This window comes from Oncorhynchus masou, chromosome 14 (genome assembly GCF_036934945.1).
Source record: "Oncorhynchus masou masou isolate Uvic2021 chromosome 14, UVic_Omas_1.1, whole genome shotgun sequence".
In the NCBI taxonomy this organism is placed as follows: domain Eukaryota; kingdom Metazoa; phylum Chordata; class Actinopteri; order Salmoniformes; family Salmonidae; genus Oncorhynchus; species Oncorhynchus masou.
In genome coordinates, this window is record NC_088225.1 from 36,576,409 (window position 1) to 36,598,271 (window position 21,863).

Here is a 21,863-nt window from a genome sequence, read left to right on the forward strand (position 1 = left end):
TGAAATACATCCCCGTGAAATACATCCCCGTGAAATACATCCCCGTGAAATACATCCCCGTGAAATACATCCCTGTGAAATACATCCCCGTGAAATACATCCCCGTGAAATACATCCCTGTGAAATACATCCCTGTGAAATACATTCCTGTGAAATACATTCCCTGTGAAATACATCCCTGTAAAATACATCCCCGTGAAATACATCCCCGTGAAATACATCCCCGTGAAATACATCCCCGTGAAATACATCCCCGTGAAATACATCCCCGTGAAATACATCCCCGTGAAATACATTCCTGTGAAATACATCCCTGTGAAATACATCCCCGTGAAATACATCCCCGTGAAATACATCCCCGTGAAATACATCCCCGTGAAATACATCCCCGTGAAATACATCCCCGTGAAATACATCCCCGTGAAATACATTCCTGTGAAATACATCCCTGTGAAATACATCCCTGTGAAATACATCCCTGTGAAATACATCCCCGTGAAATACATCCCCGTGAAATACATCCCCGTGAAATACATCCCCGTGAAATACATCCCCGTGAAATACATCCCCGTGAAATACATCCCCGTGAAATACATCCCCGTGAAATACATCCCCGTGAAATACATCCCTGTGAAATACATCCCTGTGAAATACATCCCTGTGAAATACATCCCTGTGAAATACATCCCTGTGAAATACATTCCTGTGAAATACATTCCTGTGAAATACATCCCTTTGAAATACATCCCTGTGAAATACATCCCTGTGAAATACTTCCCTGTGAAATACATCCCTGTGAAATACATCCCTGTGAAATACATCCCTGTGAAATACATTCCTGTGACTCCCGTTGATGCTTCGCTGTCATCAAGGCAAATTGTGGCTACGTTGAAGAATCACAAATATTAAATATGTTTTGATTTGTTTAACATTTTTTGGGGGTTACCACATGATTCCATATGTGTTATTTCTTAGTTTTGATGTCTTCACTATTATTCTACAATGTAGAAAATAGTAAAAAAAATAAAAATAAAGAAAAACCCTTGACTGAGTAGGTTTGTCCAATCTTTTGACTGGTCCTGTATGTTTAGAGAAGCTGCCTACAGTCACACATGCTTAGTTAACCGCTGAAAATAACATCACCTCTCTCATGCTATTCCCAGGAGTGTGTGTGTGTGTGTTTATGTCTAAAACCACCCCATTTCATGTGCTGTTAGCCGTCTGCTTGAGGCTTCACCCATACAAGCTGTTAGAGAGGGGATTTAAAGGTGAGGCATCACCCATACAAGCTGTTAGATAGGGGATTTAAAGGTGAGGTATCACCCATACAAGCTGTTAGAGAGGGGATTTAAAGGTGAGGCATCATCCATACAAGCTGTTAGATAGGGGATTTAAAGGTGAGGCATCACCCATACAAGCTGTTAGAGAGGGGATTTAAAGGTGAGGTGTCACCCATACAAGCTGTTAGAGAGGGGATTTAAAGGTGAGGCATCACCATGAAAAGCTGTTAGAGAGGGGATTTAAAGGTGAGGCATCACCCATACAAGCTGTTAGATAGGGGAATTAAAGGTGAGGCATCACCCATACAAGATGCTAGAGAAGGGATTTAAAGGTGAGGCATTACCCATACAAGCTGTTAGATAGGGGATTTAAAGGTGAGGCATCACCCATACAAGCTGTTAGAGAGGGGATTTAAAGGTGAGGTGTCACCCATACAAGCAGTTAGATAGGGGATTTAAAGGTGAGGCATCACCCATACATGCTGTTAGATAGGGGATTTAAAGGTGAGGCATCACCCATACAAGCTGTTAGAGAGGGGATTTAAAGGTGAGGTGTCACCCATACAAGCTGTTAGAGAGGGGATTTAAAGGTGAGGTATCACCCATACAAGCTGTTAGAGAGGGGATTTAAAGGTGAGGTATCACCCATACAAGCTGTTAGAGAGGGGATTTAAAGGTGAGGTATCACCCATACAAGCTGTTAGAGAGGGGATTTAAAGGTGAGGCATCACCCATACAAGCTGTTAGAGAGGGGATTTAAAGGTGAGGCATCACCATGAAAAGCTGTTAGAGAGGGGATTTAAAGGTGAGGCATCACCCATACAAGCAGTTAGATAGGGGATTTAAAGGTGAGGCATCACCCATACAAGCTGTTAGAGAGGGGATTTAAAGGTGAGGCATCACCCATACAAGCTGTTAGAGAGGGGATTTAAAGGTGAGGCATCACCCGTACAAGCTGTTAGAGAGGGGATTTAAAGGTGAGGCATCAACCATACAAGCAGTTAGAGAGGGGATTTAAAGGTGAGGCATCACCCATACAAGCTGTTAGAGAGGGGATTTAAAGGTGAGGCTTCACCCATACAAGCTGTTAGAGAGGGGATTTAAAGGTGAGGCATCACCCATACAAGCTGTTAGAGAGGGGATTTAAAGGTGAGGCATCACCCATACAAGCTGTTAGATAGGGGATTTAAAGGTGAGGTATCACCCATACAAGCTGTTAGAGAGGGGATTTAAAGGTGAGGCATCACCTATACAAGCTGTTAGAGAGGGGATTTAAAGGTGAGGCATCACCCATACAAGCTGCTAGAGAGGGGATTTAAAGGTGAGGCATCACCCATACAAGCTGTTAGAGAGGGGATTTAAAGGTGAGGCATCACCCATACAACCCTGTTAGAGAGGGGATTTAAAGGTGAGGCATCACCCATACAAGCTGTTAGAGAGGGGATTTAAAGGTGAGGCATCACCCATACAAGCTGTTTGAGAGGGGATTTAAAGGTGAGGCATCACCCATACAAGCTGTTAGAGAGGGGAATTAAAGGTGAGGCATCACCCATACAAGCTGTTAGAGAGGGGATTTAAAGGTGAGGCATCACCCATACAAGCTGTTAGATAGGGGAATTAAAGGTGAGGCATCACCCATACAAGATGCTAGAGAGGGGATTTAAAGGTGAGGCATCACCCATACAAGCTGTTAGATAGGGGAATTAAAGGTGAGGCATCACCCATACAAGCTGTTAGAGAGGGGATTTAAAGGTGAGGCATCTCCCATACAAGCTGTTAGAGAGGGGATTTAAAGGTGAGGCATCACCCATACAAGCTGTTAGAGAGGGGATTTAAAGGTGAGGCATCACCCATACAAGCTGTTAGAGAGGGGATTTAAAGGTGAGGCATCACCCATACAAGCTGTTAGAGAGGGGATTTAAAGGTGAGGCATCACCCATACAAGTTGCTAGAGAGGGGATTTAAAGGTGAGGCATCACCCATACAAGCTGTTAGAGAGGGGATTTAAAGGTGAGGCATCACCCATACAAGCTGTTAGAGAGGGGATTTAAAGGTGAGGCATCACCCATACAAGTTGCTAGAGAGGGGATTTAAAGGTGAGGCATCACCCATACAAGCTGTTAGAGAGGGGATTTAAAGGTGAGGCTTCACCCATACAAGCTGTTAGAGAGGGGATTTAAAGGTGAGGCTTCACCCATACAAGCTGTTTGAGAGGGGATTTAAAGGTGAGGCATCACCCATACAAGCTGTTAGAGAGGGGATTTAAAGGTGAGGCATCACCCATACAAGCTGTTAGAGAGGGGATTTAAAGGTGAGGCATCACCCATACAAGCTGTTAGAGAGGGGATTTAAAGGTGAGGCATCACAATAAAGGGAATCTGTGTTCATTCAAACCCAGAGAGAGAGAGAGAGAGAGAGAGAGAGAGAGAGAGAGAGAGAGAGAGAGAGAGAGAGAGAGAGAGAGAGAGAGAGAGAGAGAGAGAGAGAGAGAGAGAGCGAGAGGAGATGGGAAATACACAACGTTCACTGTTTGAAACATTATTACAGACTAAATACACTCAACACTGTTTGAAACACCGTGTCTGTGTTTATTGTAAAGTGGTTATTGAATGAATCTGTTTCTGATAAAGTTCTTCACCTGCTTTGGTTCTTCCGATGTTGACTAAGACCAGGATTCAATCCCATCGCACATTGGGATGTGAAAGGCAATGTTACAGCGTTTGAGGAGATCGCATTCAAGGTAAACGCTGCAGTTTGACTCAATCAGATATCATTATTAAATGTACCGGATTTAATCCCCTCCCTCCCTCCCTCCCTCCCTCCCTCTGGCTACACAGCTATTCTTTCCTCCCTCCCTCCCTCCCTCCCTCCCTCCCTCCCTCCCTCCCTCCCTCCCTCCCTCCCTCCCTCCCTCCGGCTACACAGCTATTCTTTCCTCTCCCTCCCTCCCTCCCTCCCTCCCTCCCTCCCTCCCTCCCTCCCTCCCTCCCTCCCTCCCTCCCTCCGGCTACACAGCTATTCTTTCCCTCCCTCCCTCCCTCCCTCCCTCCCTCCCTCCCTCCGGCTACACAGCTATTCTTTCCCTCCCCCTCCCTCCCTCCCTCCCTCCCTCCCTCCCTCCCTCCCTCCCTCCCTCCCTCCCTCCCTCCCTCCCTCCCTCCCTCCCTCCCTCCGGCTACACAGCTATTCTTTCCCTCCCTCCCTCCCTCCCTCCCTCCCTCCCTCCCTCCGGCTACACAGCTATTCTTTCCCTCCCTCCCCCTCCCTCCCTCCCTCCCTCCCTCCCTCCCTCCCTCCCTCCCTCCCTCCCTCCCTCCCTCCCTCCCTCCCTCCCTCCCTCCCTCCCTCCCTCCCTCCCTCCCTCCGGCTACACAGCTATTCTTTCCCTCCCCCTCCCTCCCTCCCTCCCTCCCTCCCTCCCTCCCTCCCTCCCTCCCTCCCTCCCTCCCTCCCTCCCTCCGGCTACACAGCTATTCTTTCCCTCCCTCCCTCCCTCCCTCCCTCCCTCCCTCCCTCCCTCCCTCCCTCCCTCCCTCCCTCCCTCCCTCCCTCCCTCCCTCCCTCCCTCCCTCCCTCCCTCCCTCCCTCCCTCCCTCCCTCCGGCTACACAGCTATTCTTTCCCTCCCTCCCTCCCTCCCTCCCTCCCTCCCTCCCTCCCTCCCTCCCTCCCTCCCTCCCTCCCTCCACACAGCTATTCTTTCTCTCGCTCCCTCTTTCTCTCTCTCTCTCTCTCTCTCTCTGACACACACCCACACACACACTGCACGCACACTTATGCAATTGTTATAAAAAGCACAGTTACATTCTCATGCCCGCTCACACATGGGCATGTACACACACTCCAGCAAACACATTGAATCAGAGGCATGGTTCTTCAACCCAATGAGAGAATAGCCTGAACAGGAACAGTAGTAAAGACACTGAGGCCTGGTTCTTCAACCCAATGAGAGAATATCCTGAACAGCAACAGTAGTAATGACACTGAGGCCTGGTTCTTCAACCCCATGAGAGAATATCCTGAACAGTAGTAACGACACTGAGGCCTGGTTCTTCAACCCAATGAGAGAATATCCTGAACAGTAGTAACGACACTGAGGCCTGGTTCTTCAACCCAATGAGAGAATATCCTGAACAGTAGTAACGACACTGAGGCCTGGTTCTTCAACCCAATGAGAGAATATCCTGAACAGTAGTAACGACACTGAGGCCTGGTTCTTCAACCCCATGAGAGAATATCCTGAACAGTAGTAACGACACTGAGGCCTGGTTCTTCAACCCAATGAGAGAATATCCTGAACAGCAACAGTAGTAACGACACTGAGGCCTGGTTCTTCAACCCAATGAGAGAATATCCTGAACAGTAGTAACGACACTGAGGCCTGGTTCTTCAACCCCATGAGAGAATATCCTGAACAGTAGTAACGACACTGAGGCCTGGTTCTTCAACCCCATGAGAGAATATCCTGAACAGTAGTAACGACACTGAGGCCTGGTTCTTCAACCCCATGAGAGAATATCCTGAACAGTAGTAACGACACTGAGGCCTGGTTCTTCAACCCAATGAGAGAATATCCTGAACAGTAGTAACGACACTGAGGCCTGGTTCTTCAACCCAATGAGAGAATATCCTGAACAGTAGTAACGACACTGAGGCCTGGTTCTTCAACCCCATGAGAGAATATCCTGAACAGTAGTAACGACACTGAGGCCTGGTTCTTCAACCCAATGAGAGAATATCCTGAACAGCAACAGTAGTAACGACACTGAGGCCTGGTTCTTCAACCCCATGAGAGAATATCCTGAACAGTAGTAATGACACTGAGGCCTGGTTCTTCAACCCAATGAGAGAATATCCTGAACAGGAACAGTAGTAACGACACTGAGGCCTGGTTCTTCAACCCAATGAGAGAATATCCTGAACAGGAACAGTAGTAACGACACTGAGGCCTGGTTCTTCAACCCAATGAGAGAATATCCTGAACAGGAACAGTAGTAACGACACTGAGGCCTGGTTCTTCAACCCAATGAGAGAATATCCTGAACAGGAACAGTAGTAACGACACTGAGGCCTGGTTCTTCAACCCAATGAGAGAATATCCTGAACAGCAACAGTAGTAACGACACTGAGGCCTGGTTCTTCAACCCAATGAGAGAATATCCTGAACAGTAGTAACGACACTGAGGCCTGGTTCTTCAACCCAATGAGAGAATAGCCTGAACAGTAGTAACGACACTGAGGCCTGGTTCTTCAACCCAATGAGAGAATAGCCTGAACAGTAGTAACGACACTGAGGCCTGGTTATTCAACCCAATGAGAGAATATCCTGAACAGTAGTAACGACACTGAGGCCTGGTTCTTCAACCCAATGAGAGAATAGCCTGAACAGTAGTAACGACACTGAGGCCTGGTTCTTCAACCCAATGAGAGAATAGCCTGAACAGTAGTAACGACACTGAGGCCTGGTTCTTCAACCCAATGAGAGAATAGCCTGAACAGTAGTAAAGACACTGAGGCCTGGTTCTTCAACCCCATGAGAGAATATCCTGAACAGTAGTAAAGACACTGAGGCCTGGTTCTTCAACCCCATGAGAGAATAGCCTGAACAGTAGTAAAGACACTGAGGCCTGGTTCTTCAACCCAATGAGAGAATATCCTGAACAGGAACAGTAGTAACGACACTGAGGCCTGGTTCTTCAACCCCATGAGAGAATATCCTGAACAGTAGTAACGACACTGAGGCCTGGTTCTTCAACCCAATGAGAGAATATCCTGGTTCTTCAAATGGTGTCAAAAAACCCCAATGAGGACAAGGCACAATTCATATAGTACCTTCCTAATGCAATTCAATTGATCAACATCTTTCAGTCTCCAAATGGTTGTTAGGTACAAACTCATACTAACCTCAACAGCACTGTTAGTTTTCCTGGTTCCTCCATGAACTTCCTCTAGAAGTACTTCTCTACTCGTCTTTACTTACTCATCACTCGTCATCTGATATACATGTGATAGAAGCTGTATTTCTGTTCATCACATACAGTAACTATACTATGTACGGCCGGGATTCAATCCAACACTGCAAAAAAAAAAAAAATGCTGGGTTAAAAACAACCCAGTGCTGGGTAAATAATGGCTAGAACACACACTGGGGTATTTTGACCCTGAAGACTGGAGATGTGTCTGAGTTCCTTAAGAGGCTTACACAACAGTCTGGGTTCCTTAAGAGGCTTTACACAACAGTCTGAGTTCCTTAAGAGGCTTACACAACAGTCTGGGTTCCTTACGAGGCTTACACAACAGTTTGAGTTCCGTAAGAGGCTTACACAACAGTCTGAGTTCCGTAAGAGGCTTTACACAACAGTCTGGGTTCCTTAAGAGGCTTACTGAGTTCCTTAAGAGGCTTACACAACAGTCTGGGTTCCTTAAGAGGCTTACTGAGTTCCTTAAGAGGCTTACACAACAGTCTGGGTTCCTTAAGAGGCTTACTGAGTTCCTTAAGAGGCTTACTGAGTTCCTTAAGAGGCTTACACAACAGTCTGAGTTCCTTAAGAGGCTTTACACAACAGTCTGAGTTCCTTAAGAGGCTTACACAACAGTCTGAGTTCCTTAAGAGGCTTACTGAGTTCCTTAAGAGGCTTACTGAGTTACTTAAGAGGCTTACACAACAGTCTGGGTTCCTTAAGAGGCTTACTGAGTTCCTTAAGAGGCTTACACAACAGTCTGGGTTCCTTAAGAGGCTTACTGAGTTCCTTAAGAGGCTTACACAACAGTCTGGGTTCCTTAAGAGGCTTACTGAGTTCCTTAAGAGGCTTACACAACAGTCTGGGTTCCTTAAGAGGCTTACTGAGTTCCTTAAGAGGCTTACACAACAGTCTGGGTTCCTTAAGAGGCTTACTGAGTTCCTTAAGAGGCTTACACAACAGTCTGGGTTCCTTAAGAGGCTTACTGAGTTCCTTAAGAGGCTTACACAACAGTCTGGGTTCCTTAAGAGGCTTACTGAGTTCCTTAAGAGGCTTACTGAGTTCCTTAAGAGGCTTACACAAGAGTCTGAGTTCCTTAAGAGGCTTACACAACAGTCTGAGTTCCCTAAGAGGCTTACACAACAGTCTGAGTTCCTTAAGAGACTTACTGAGTTCCTTAAGAGGCTTACACAACAGTCTGAGTTCCTTAAGAGGCTTACTGAGTTCCTTAAGAGGCTTACTGAGTTCCTTAAGAGGCTTACACAACAGTCTGAGTTCCTTAAGAGGCTTTACACAACAGTCTGAGTTCCTTAAGAGGTTTACACAACAGTCTGAGTTCCTTAAGAGGCTTACTGAGTTCCTTAAGAGGCTTACTGAGTTCCTTAAGAGGCTTACACAACAGTCTGAGTTCCTTAAGAGGCTTACACAACAGTCTGAGTTCCTTAAGAGGCTTACTGAGTTCCTTAAGAGGCTTACTGAGTTACTTAAGAGGCTTACACAACAGTCTGGGTTCCTTAAGAGGCTTTACACAACAGTCTGAGTTCCTTAAGAGGCTTACACAACAGTCTGAGTTCCTTAAGAGGCTTACTGAGTTCCTTAAGAGGCTTACTGAGTTACTTAAGAGGCTTACACAACAGTCTGGGTTCCTTAAGAGGCTTACTGAGTTCCTTAAGAGGCTTACACAACAGTCTGGGTTCCTTAAGAGGCTTACTGAGTTCCTTAAGAGGCTTACACAACAGTATGGGTTCCTTAAGAGGCTTACTGAGTTCCTTAAGAGGCTTACACAACAGTCTGGGTTCCTTAAGAGGCTTACTGAGTTCCTTAAGAGGCTTACACAACAGTCTGGGTTCCTTAAGAGGCTTACTGAGTTCCTTAAGAGGCTTACACAACAGTCTGGGTTCCTTAAGAGGCTTACTGAGTTCCTTAAGAGGCTTACACAACAGTCTGGGTTCCTTAAGAGGCTTACTGAGTTCCTTAAGAGGCTTACTGAGTTCCTTAAGAGGCTTACACAACAGTCTGAGTTCCTTAAGAGGCTTACACAACAGTCTGAGTTCCCTAAGAGGCTTACACAACAGTCTGAGTTCCTTAAGAGACTTACTGAGTTCCTTAAGCGACTTACTGAGTTCCTTAAGAGGCTTACACAACAGTCTGAGTTCCTTAAGAGGCTTACTGAGTTCCCTAAGAGGCTTACACAACAGTCTGAGTTCCGTAAGAGGCTTTACACAACAGTCTGAGTTCCTTAAGAGGCTTACTGAGTTCCCTAAGAGGCTTACACAACAGTCTGAGTTCCGTAAGAGGCTTTACACAACAGTCTGAGTTCCTTAAGAGGCTTACTGAGTTCCGTAAGAGGCTTACACAACAGTCTGGGTTCCTTAAGAGGCTTACTGAGTTCCTTAAGAGGCTTACACAACAGTCTGGGTTCCTTAAGAGGCTTACTGAGTTCCTTAAGAGGCTTACACAACAGTCTGAGTTCCTTAAGAGGCTTACTGAGTTCCTTAAGAGGCTTTACACAACAGTCTGAGATCCTTAAGAGACTATGCAAATCCCAATGTTGGGATAGTTCCCACGTTTTCATAATATTTAAATAATATTGTTATTACTGTGAGTGTGTCCAAAAATAACTATGTGAATGCCACACCCCCAATAGGCCACTCCTCCTGAATATGACCATTGGAGTACATTGGAAAAGACCCAGTTGCTGGCCTATCGGGGCCAAGGCTTTCAGGTAGTTATTTTCCGGAGGCGTGGCCTATCGGGGCCAAGGCTTTCAGATAGTTATTTTCCGGAGGCGTGGCCTATTGGGGCCAAGGCTTTTAGATAGTTATTTTCCGGAGGCGTGGCCTATTGGGGCCAAGGCTTTCAGATAGTTATTTTCCGGAGGCGTGGCCTATTGGGGCCAAGGCTCTCAGATAGTTATTTTCCGGAGGCGTGGCCTATTGGGGCCAAGGCTTTCAGATAGTTATTTTCCGGAGGCGTGGCCTATTGGGGCCAAGGCTCTCAGATAGTTATTTTCCGGAGGCGTGGCCTATTGGGGCCAAGGCTCTCAGATAGTTATTTTCCGGAGGCGTGGCCTATTGGGGCCAAGGCTCTCAGATAGTTATTTTCCGGAGGCGTGGCCTATTGGGGCCAAGACTTTCAGATAGTTATTTTCCGGAGGCGTGGCCTATTGGGGCCAAGACTCTCAGATAGTTATGTTCCGGAGGCGTGGCCAATTGGGGCCAAGGCTCTCAGATAGTTATTTTCCGGAGGCGTGGCCTATTGGGGCCAAGGCTTTCAGATAGTTATTTTCCGGGGGCGTGGCCTATTGGGGCCAAGGCTCTCAGATAGTTATTTTCCGGAGGCGTGGCCTATTGGGGCCAAGGCTCTCAGATAGTTATTTTCCGGAGGCGTGGCCTATTGGGGCCAAGACTTTCAGATAGTTATTTTCCGGAGGCGTGGCCTATTGGGGCCAAGACTTTCAGATAGTTATTTTCCGGAGGCGTGGCCTATTGGGGCCAAGACTCTCAGATAGTTATGTTCCGGAGGCGTGGCCAATTGGGGCCAAGGCTCTCAGATAGTTATTTTCCGGAGGCGTGGCCTATTGGGGCCAAGGCTTTCAGATAGTTATTTTCCGGAGGCGTGGCCTATTGGGGCCAAGGCTCTCAGATAGTTATTTTCCGGAGGCGTGGCCTATTGGGGCCAAGGCTCTCAGATAGTTATTTTCCGGAGGCGTGGCCTATTGGGGCCAAGGCTCTCAGATAGTTATTTTCCGGAGGCGTGGCCTATTGGGGCCAAGGCTCTCAGATAGTTATTTTCCGGAGGCGTGGCCTATTGGGGCCAAGGCTCTCAGATAGTTATGTTCCGGAGGCGTGGGCCTATTGGGGCCAAGGCTCTCAGATAGTTATTTTCCGGAGGCGTGGCCTATTGGGGCCAAGGCTCTCAGATAGTTATTTTCCGGAGGCGTGGCCTATTGGGGCCAAGGCTCTCAGATAGTTATTTTCCGGAGGCGTGGCCTATTGGGGCCAAGGCTCTCAGATAGTTATTTTCCGGAGGCGTGGCCTATTGGGGCCAAGGCTTTCAGATAGTTATGTTCCGGAGGCGTGGCCAATTGGGGCCAAGGCTTTCAGATAGTTATTTTCTGGAGGCGTGGCCAATTGGGGCCAAGGCTTTCAGATAGTTATTTTCCGGAGGCGTGGCCTATTGGGGCCAAGGCTCTCAGATAGTTATTTTCCGGAGGCGTGGCCTATTGGGGCCAAGGCTCTCAGATAGTTATTTTCCGGAGGCGTGGCCTATTGGGGCCAAGGCACTCAGATAGTTATTTTCCAGAGGCGTGGCCTATTGGGGCCAAGGCTCTCAGATAGTTATTTTCCGGAGGCGTGGCCTATTGGGGCCAAGGCTTTCAGATAATTATTTTCCGGAGGCGTGGCCTATTGGGGCCAAGGCTCTCAGATAGTTATTTTCCGGAGGCGTGGCCTATTGGGGCCAAGGCTCTCAGATAGTTATTTTCCGGAGGCGTGGCCTATTGGGGCCAAGGCTTTCAGATAGTTATGTTCCGGAGGCGTGGCCAATTGGGGCCAAGGCTTTCAGATAGTTATTTTCCGGAGGCGTGGCCAATTGGGGCCAAGGCTTTCAGATAGTTATTTTCCGGAGGCGTGGCCTATTGGGGCCAAGGCTCTCAGATAGTTATTTTCCGGAGGCGTGGCCAATTGGGGCCAAGGCTCTCAGATAGTTATTTTCCGGAGGTGTGGCCTATTGGGGCCAAGGCTTTCAGATAGTTATTTTCCGGAGGCGTGGCCTATTGGGGCCAAGGCTCTCAGATCGTTATTTTCCGGAGGCGTGGCCTATTGGGGCCAAGGCTCTCAGATAGTTATTTTCCGGAGGCGTGGCCTATTGGGGCCAAGGCTCTCAGATAGTTATTTTCCGGAGGTGTGGCCTATTGGGGCCAAGGCTTTCAGATAGTTATTTTCCGGAGGCGTGGCCTATTGGGGCCAAGGCTCTCAGATCGTTATTTTCCGGAGGCGTGGCCTATTGGGGCCAAGGCTCTCAGATAGTTATTTTCCGGAGGCGTGGCCTATTGGGGCCAAGGCTTTCAGATAGTTATTTTCCGGAGGCGTGGCCTATTGGGGCCAAGGCTCTCAGATAGTTATTTTCCGGAGGCGTGGCCTATTGGGGCCAAGGCTCTCAGATAGTTATTTTCCGGAGGCGTGGCCTATTGGGGACAAGGCTCTCAGATAGTTATTTTTAGACACCTGTGCGGTTAAATGTGATTTATGTTCATCCTGAAAAACCAAATGACATTTCCTCCTGAGGTGCTGATCTGTTGCACCCTCTATAACCACTGTGATGATTATTATCCGAAGCAGTTGGTCATCTATGAACGTTTCAACATCTTGGTCATGTTCTGTTATAGTCTCCACCCGGCACAGCCAGAAGAGGACTGGCCGCCCCTCATGGCCTGGTTCCTCTCCAGGTTTCTTCCTAGGTTTTGGCCTTTCTCGGGAGTCTTTCCTAACCACCGTGCTTCTACATCTACATTGCTTGCTGTTGGGGGGTTTTAGGCTGGGTTTCTGTACAGCACTTTGTGACATCAGCTGATGTGCGAAGGGGCTTTATAAATACATTAGACTGATTGATCATGTTAAGTTTGTAAATTTCAATTTTCCTTCAATATTTTTGACACGTATTTTAATACACCTTTTATCACATGATTATTTAAATATTATGGTTACGCTCCTCATTGGGACATGCATAGGATCTAGACGAACTCCTACCCTAAGCCTCATAAAAGCTGCAAAAGTGTTGTTGTCATCGTCCCTCGCTCCCTCTCTCTGTCTCCCTCCCTCCCTCGCTCCATCTCTCTGTCTCCCTCCCTCGCTCCATCTCTCTGTCTCCCTCCCTCGCTCCCTCTCTCTGTCTCCCTCCCTCGCTCCATCTCTCTGTCATCCTCTCTCGCTCCCTCTCTCTGTCTCCCTCCCTCGCTCCATCTCTCTCCCTCCCTCCCTCCCTCGCTCCATCTCTCTGTCTCCCTCCCTCGCTCCATCTCTCTGTCATCGTCCCTCGCTCCATCTCTCTGTCTCCCTCCCTCGCTCCATCTCTCTGTCTCCCTCCCTCGCTCCCTCTCTCTGTCTCCCTCCCTCGCTCCATCTCTCTGTCATCGTCCCTCGCTCCATCTCTCTGTCTCCCTCCCTCGCTCCATCTCTCTGTCATCGTCCCTCGCTCCATCTCTCTGTCATCGTCCCTCGCTCCATCTTTCTGTCATCCTCCCTCGCTCCATCTCTCTGTCATCCTCCCTCGCTCCATCTCTCCGTCTCCCTCCCTCCCTCGCTCCATCTCTCTGTCTCCCTCCCTCGCTCCATCTTTCTGTCATCCTCCCTCGCTCCAACTTTCAGCCTTGCTCCTTCTCCATCTCTCTGTCATCGTCCCTCGCTCCATCTCTCTGTCTCCCTCCCTCGCTCCATCTCTCTGTCATCCTCCCTCGCTCCATCTCTCTGTCTCCCTCCCTCCCTCGCTCCATCTCTCTGTCATCGTCCCTCGCTCCATCTTTCTGTCATCCTCCCTCGATCCATCTCTCTGTCCCCCTCCCTCGCTCCATCTCTCTGTCATCCTCCCTCGCTCCATCTCTCTGTCTCCCTCCCTCGCTCCATCTTTCTGTCATCCTCCCTCGCTCCATCTCTCTGTCCCCCTCCCTCGCTCCATCTTTCAGCCTTGCTCCTTCTCCATCTCTCTGTCATCGTCCCTCGCTCCATCTCTCTGTCATCCTCCCTCGCTCCATCTCTCTGTCATCCTCCCTCGCTCCATCTCTCTGTCTCCCTCCCTCGCTCCATCTCTCCGTCTCCCTCCCTCCCTCGCTCCATCTCTCTGTCTCCCTCCCTCGCTCCATCTTTCTGTCATCCTCCCTCGCTCCATCTCTCTGTCTCCCTCCCTCGCTCCATCTCTCTGTCTCCCTCCCTCGCTCCATCTTTCTGTCATCCTCCCTCGCTCCATCTCTCTGTCTCCCTCCCTCGCTCCATCTTTCTGTCATCCTCCCTCGCTCCATCTCTCTGTCTCCCTCCCTCGCTCCATCTCTCTGTCCCCCTCCCTCGCTCCATCTCTCTGTCCCCCTCCCTCGCTCCATCTTTCTGTCATCCTCCCTCGCTCCATCTCTCTGTCTCCCTCCCTCGCTCCATCTCTCTGTCATCCTCCCTCGCTCCATCTCTCTGTCTCCCTCCCTCGCTCCATCTTTCTGTCTCCCTCCCTCGCTCCATCTTTCTGTCATCCTCCCTCGCTCCATCTCTCTGTCTCCCTCCCTCGCTCCATCTCTCTGTCCCCCTCCCTCGCTCCATCTCTCTGTCTCCCTCCCTCGCTCCATCTCTCTGTCTCCCTCCCTCGCTCCATCTTTCAGCCTTGCTCCTTCTCCATCTCTCTGTCATCGTCCCTCGCTCCATCTCTCTGTCTCCCTCCCTCGCTCCATCTTTCTGTCATCCTCCCTCGCTCCATCTTTCTGTCATCCTCCCTCGCTCCATCTCTCTGTCTCCCTCCCTCGCTCAATCTTTCAGCCTTGCTCCTTCTCCATCTCTCTGTCATCGTCCCTCGCTCCATCTTTCTGTCATCCTCCCTCGCTCCATCTCTCTGTCTCCCTCCCTCGCTCCATCGTTCTGTCATCCTCCCTCGCTCCATCTCTCTGTCTCCCTCCCTCGCTCCATCTTTCAGCCTTGCTCCTTCTCCATCTCTCTATCATCGTCCCTCGCTCCATCTTTCTGTCATCCTCCCTCGCTCCATCTCTCTGTCATCCTCCCTCGCTCCATCTTTCAGCCTTGCTCCTTCTCCATCTCTCTGTCATCGTCCCTCGCTCCATCTTTCTGTCATCGTCCCTCGCTCCATCTCTCTGTCATCGTCCCTCGCTCCATCTCTCTGTCATCGTCCCTCGCTCCATCTCTCTGTCTCCCTCCCTCGCTCCATCTTTCTGTCTTCCTCCCTCGCTCCATCTTTCTGTCATCCTCCCTCGCTCCATCTCTCTGTCTCCCTCCCTCGCTCCATCTCTCTGTCATCCTCCCTCGCTCCATCTCTCTGTCTCCCTCCCTCGCTCCATCTTTCAGCCTTGCTCCTTCTCCATCTCTCTGTCATCGTCCCTCGCTCCATCTCTCTGTCTCCCTCCCTCGCTCCATCTTTCTGTCATCCTCCCTCGCTCCATCTTTCTGTCATCCTCCCTCGCTCCATCTCTCTGTCTCCCTCCCTCGCTCAATCTTTCAGCCTTGCTCCTTCTCCATCTCTCTGTCATCGTCCCTCGCTCCATCTTTCTGTCATCCTCCCTCGCTCCATCTCTCTGTCTCCCTCCCTCGCTCCATCGTTCTGTCATCCTCCCTCGCTCCATCTCTCTGTCTCCCTCCCTCGCTCCATCTTTCAGCCTTGCTCCTTCTCCATCTCTCTGTCATCGTCCCTCGCTCCATCTCTCTGTCTCCCTCCCTCGCTCCATCTTTCTGTCATCCTCCCTCGCTCCATCTCTCTGTCTCCCTCCCTCGCTCCATCGTTCTGTCATCCTCCCTCGCTCCATCTTTCTGTCATCCTCCCTCGCTCCATCTCTCTGTCTCCCTCCCTCGCTCCATCGTTCTGTCATCCTCCCTCGCTCCATCTTTCAGCCTTGCTCCTTCTCCATCTCTCTGTCATCGTCCCTCGCTCCATCTTTCTGTCATCCTCCCTCGCTCCATCTCTCTGTCTCCCTCCCTCGCTCCATCTTTCTGTCATCCTCCCTCGCTCCATCTCTCTGTCTCCCTCCCTCGCTCCATCTTTCAGCCTTGCTCCTTCTCCATCTCTCTATCATCGTCCCTCGCTCCATCTTTCTGTCATCCTCCCTCGCTCCATCTCTCTGTCATCCTCCCTCGCTCCATCTTTCAGCCTTGCTCCTTCTCCATCTCTCTGTCATCGTCCCTCGCTCCATCTTTCTGTCATCGTCCCTCGCTCCATCTCTCTGTCATCGTCCCTCGCTCCATCTCTCTGTCATCGTCCCTCGCTCCATCTCTCTGTCTCCCTCCCTCGCTCCATCTCTCTGTCATCCTCCCTCGCTCCATCTCTCTGTCATCCTCCCTCGCTCCATCTCTCTGTCATCGTCCCTCGCTCCATCTCTCTGTCTCCCTCCCTCGCTCCATCTTTCTGTCATCCTCCCTCGCTCCATCTCTCTGTCTCCCTCCCTCGCTCCATCTTTCTGTCATCCTCCCTCGCTCCATCTCTCTGTCTCCCTCCCTCGCTCCATCTTTCAGCCTTGCTCCTTCTCCATCTCTCTATCATCGTCCCTCGCTCCATCTTTCTGCCATCGTCCCTCGCTCCATCTCTCTGTCATCGTCCCTCGCTCCATCTCTCTGTCTCCCTCCCTCGCTCCATCTCTCTGTCATCGTCCCTCGCTCCATCTCTCTGTCTCCCTCCCTCGCTCCATCTCTCTGTCATCGTCCCTCGCTCCATCTCTCTGTCATCGTCCCTCGCTCCATCTCTCTGTCTCCCTCCCTCTCTCCATCTCTCTGTCTCCCTCCCTCGCTCCATCTTTCTGTCATCCTCCCTCGCTCCATCTCTCTGTCATCGTCCCTCGCTCCATCTTTCTGTCATCCTCCCTCGCTCCATCTTTCTGTCATCCTCCCTCGCTCCATCTTTCTGTCATCCTCCCTCGCTCCATCTTTCTGTCATCCTCCCTCGCTCCATCTTTCTGTCATCCTCCCTCGCTCCATCTCTCTGTCTCCCTCCCTCGCTCCATCTCTCTGTCTCCCTCCCTCGCTCCATCTTTCTGTCATCCTCCCTCGCTCCATCTCTCTGTCATCGTCCCTCGCTCCATCTCTCTGTCTCCCTCCCTCGCTCCATCTCTCTGTCTCCCTCCCTCGCTCCATCTTTCTGTCATCCTCCCTCGCTCCATCTCTCTGTCATCGTCCCTCGCTCCATCTCTCTGTCATCGTCCCTCGCTCCATCTCTCGGTCTCCCTCCCTCGCTCCATCTCTCTGTCTCCCTCCCTCGCTCCATCTTTCTGTCATCCTCCCTCGCTCCATCTCTCTGTCATCGTCCCTCGCTCCATCTTTCTGTCATCCTCCCTCGCTCCATCTCTCTGTCATCGTCCCTCGCTCCATCTTTCTGTCATCCTCCCTCGCTCCATCTCTCTGTCATCCTCCCTCGCTCCATCTTTCTATCTCTCTCCCTCCGTTTCCTCTCTCTCTCTCTCTCTCTCTCTCTCCCTCCCTCGCTCCATCTTTCTATCTCTCTCCCTCTGTTTCCTCCTCTCTCTCTCTCCCTCTCATGCTCCATCTCTCCCCCTCTGTTTCCTCCTCTCTCTCTCTCCCTCTCATGCTCCATCTCTCCCCCTCTGTTTCCTCCTCTCTCTCTCTCTCTCTCTGTCTCCTTCCGTCTCCCTTTCTTGCTCCTTCTCTTCTCCTGGAGGACCAGGCTGAAAAATGAGAACTGAAACAGCCCCCCCCCCTTTTTAAATAACACAATGAATAACCAATTGTAAATGACACGAGGGAGACGTGACCTGGAATCTGTGAATTATTGATTGTTGGTTACTGTGGCAGAGCGGCAGTAATTACCTCAGTAATGTGACTCCATCACATTTAAACATTTATATTGCTTATCTTTCTCCCTAACCTCTGGCGACGCTTTTCTCATTATACTAATCAAATTGGGGAATGGGAGAGTAATTATTTTCATTCTTCAATTAGAAACTAGGGCTGACATCCATATTACAACTGGCTTTCTAATATAATGTTCCTGGCTGGGTCTGAACTATACCTGATCTGATATATACCTGGTTTTAAATATACCTGATCTGATATATACCTGGTTTTAAATATACCTGATCTGATATATACCTGGTTTTAAATATACCTGATCTGATATATACCTGGTTTTAAATATACCTGGGTCAGAAATATACCTGGTTTTAAATATACCTGATCTGATATATACCTGGTTTTAAATATACCTGGGTCAGAAATATACCTGGTTTTAAATATACCTGATCTGATATATACCTGGTTTTAAATATACCTGGGTCAGAAATATACCTGGTTTTAAATATACCTGATCTGATATATACCTGTGTCACGCCTGCTCCCGCTCACCCACCCTGGCACTCGAGGGCGCCAGGCTGCCCACCATTATGCACACCTGTCACCTTCGTTACGAGCATCAGCGCCCCATTGGACTCACCTGTACTCCTTCACGTTTTGATTGCCTTACCTAAATCTGTCTGTTCCTCTGTTTCATCCCCATGTCAGCATTGATGTTGTTACGTTTTCTCCAGTGTCTTGTCTATTATCCATGAAATGTTCACTCCCTGTACTTGCTTCTCGTCTCCCAGCGTCGGTCCTTACAACATGGTTTTAATTACACCCGGGTCTGAACTATACCTAATCTGATATATACCTGGTTTTAAATATACCTGATCTGATATATACCTGGTTTTAAATAAACCTGGGTCTGAACTATACCTGGTTTTAAATACACCTGATCTGCTATATACCTGGTTTTAAATACACCCGGGTCTGAACTATACCTGATCTGATATATACCTGGTTTTTAATACACCTGATCTGATATATACCTGGTTTTAAATATACCTGGGTCTGAACTATACCTGGTTTTAAATACACCTGATCTGCTATATACCTGGTTTTAAATATACCTGATCTGATATATACCTGGTTTTAAATACACCTGATCTGATATATACCTGGTTTTAAATATACCTGATCTGCTATATACCTGGTTTTAAATATACCTGGGTCTGAACTATACCTGGTTTTAAATATACCTGATCTGATATATACCTGGTTTTAAATATACCTGATCTGATATATACCTGGTTTTAAATATACCTGATCTGATATATACCTGGTTTTAAATATACCTGATCTGATATATACCTGGGTCTGAACTATACCTGATCTGATATATACCTGGTTTTAAATATACCTGATCTGATATACACCTGGTTTTAAATATACCTGGGTCTGAACTATACCTGATCTGATATATACCTGGTTTTAAATATACCTGATCTGATATATACCTGGGTCTGAACTATACCTGATCTGATATATACCTGGTTTTAAATATACCTGATCTGATATATACCTGGTTTTAAATATACCTGATCTGATATATACCTGTGTCACGCCTGCTCCCGCTCACCCTCCCTGGCACTCGAGGGCGCCAGGCTGCCCACCATTATGCACACCTGTCACCTTCGTTACGAGCATCAGCGCCCCATTGGACTCACCTGTACTCCTTCACGTTTTGATTGCCTTACCTAAATCTGTCTGTTCCTCTGTTTCATCCCCATGTCAGCATTGATGTTGTTACGTTTTCTCCAGTGTCTTGTCTATTATCCATGAAATGTTCACTCCCTGTACTTGCTTCTCGTCTCCCAGCGTCGGTCCTTACAACCTGGTTTTAAATACACCCGGGTCTGAACTATACCTGATCTGATATATACCTGGTTTTAAATATACCTGGGTCTGAACTATACCTTAAATCACAAGTCACCATTCTCTTTTGTTTGGTCCTGGTTGGTCCTGGTTGGTCCTGGTTGGTCTTGTTTGGTCCTGGTTGGTCCTGGTTGGTCTTGTTTGGTCCTGGTTGGTCTTGTTTGGTCCTGGTTGGTCCTTGTTGGTCTTCTTTGGTCCTTGTTGGTCCTGTTTGGTCCTGTGAAACAGAGAATCTCTGGACCAGGTGGGGATTCAATTCCATCTGATCAGAACAGGAGAAACTCTGGTAATTTCCTTCATAAAGTGTAAAGAAATCAATCAAAAGAGAGTGATAATATAGTAGAGCCCAGACAGTCTGCTTATTTTGACAAACTTTATTGATTGTTATTGTTAAGTGGAAGAACCATAGTGCATGCACATACAAGGACAGGGGAGGGGGAATCTCATCACAACACCTATGGAAGCAGAGGATGTAGAGGGTAGGGACAGAGACACACGGTGGTGTAGCCAGGATACGTGTTGCCATGCCCTCTGATGGTTCAGCAAACACAGGGCAGGGTCTTAACCCCCAGAATCTGCAGGATGGTGCTAAACCCCACAACCTGCCTACAGGATGGGACTTAACCCCCAGAATCTGCAGGATGGGGCTAAATCCCACAACCTGCCTACAGAATGGGACTTAACCCCCAGAATCTGCAGGATGGGGCTAAATCCCACAACCTGCCTACAGAATGGGACTTAACCCCCAGAATCTGCAGGATGGGTCTGAATCCCACAACCTGCCTACAGAATGGGACTTAACCCCCAGAATCTGCCGGATGGGGCTAAATCCCACAACCTGACTACAGGATGGGACTTAACCCCCAGAATCTGCAGGATGGGGATAAATCCCACAACCTTGCAGACTGGATGGGACTTAACCCCCAGAATCTGCAGGATGGGGCTAAATCCCACAACCTTGCAGACTGGATGGGACTTAACCCCAGAATCTGCAGGATGGGGCTAAATCCCACAACCTTGCAGACTGGATGGGACTTAACCCCCAGAATCTGCAGGATGGGGCTAAATCCCACAACCTTGCAGACTGGATGGGACTTAACCCCCAGAATCTGCAGGATGGGGCTAAATCCCACAACCTGCAGATGCCACTGCCTTTTTCATGGGTTGCATTTCAGAATATTTTTTTGTCTTCTTATAAATACAAAACTGAGATATGTAACAAACACCTCGGATCAGGTTAATTTGTAAACAAGGTTATCAGGAAGAAAAGAGGGAGGAAAGGAGGGAGGAAAGGAGGGAGGAAAGGAGAGAGGGGGATATCATGAAGAAAAGAGGGAGGAAAGGAGGGAGGAAAGGAGGGAGGAAAGGAGAGAGGGGGATATCAGGAAGAAAAGAGGGAGGAAAGGAGGGAGGAAAGGAGGGAGGAAAGGAGAGAGGGGGATATCATGAAGAAAAGAGGGAGGAAAGGAGGGAGGAAAGGAGGGAGGAAAGGAGAGAGGGGGATATCAGGAAGAAAAGAGGGAGGAAAGGAGAGAGGAAAGGAGAGAGGAAAGGAGAGAGGAAAGGAGGGAGGGGGGATATCAGGAAGAAAAGAGGGAGGAAAGGAGGGAGGGGGGTATATCAGGAAGAAAATAGGGAGGAAAGGAGAGAGGAAAGGAGAGAGGGGGAATATCAGGTAGAGAAGAGGGGTGGAAGGAGTGAGGAAAGGAGGGAAGGGGAATATCAGGAAGAAAATAGGGAGGAAAGGAGAGAGGGGGAATATCAGGAAGAAAAGAGGGAGGAAAGGAGGGAGGAAAGGAGGGAGGAAAGGAGAGAGGGGGATATCAGGAAGAAAAGAGGGAGGAAAGGAGGGAGGAAAGGAGAGAGGAAAGGAGAGAGGAAAGGAGAGAGGAAAGGAGGGAGGGGGGATATCAGGAAGAAAAGAGGGAGGAAAGGAGGGAGGAAAGGAGGGAGGAAAGGAGAGAGGGGGTATATCAGGAAGAAAATAGGGAGGAAAGGAGAGAGGAAAGGAGAGAGGGGGAATATCAGGTAGAGAAGAGGGGTGGAAGGAGTGAGGAAAGGAGGGAAGGGGAATATCAGGAAGAAAAGAGGGAGGAAAGGAGAGAGGGGGAATATCAGGAAGAAAAGAGGGGTGAATGGAGGGAGGAAAGGAGGGAGGAAAGGAGGGAAGGGGAATATCAGGAAGAAAGAGGGAGGAAAGGAGAG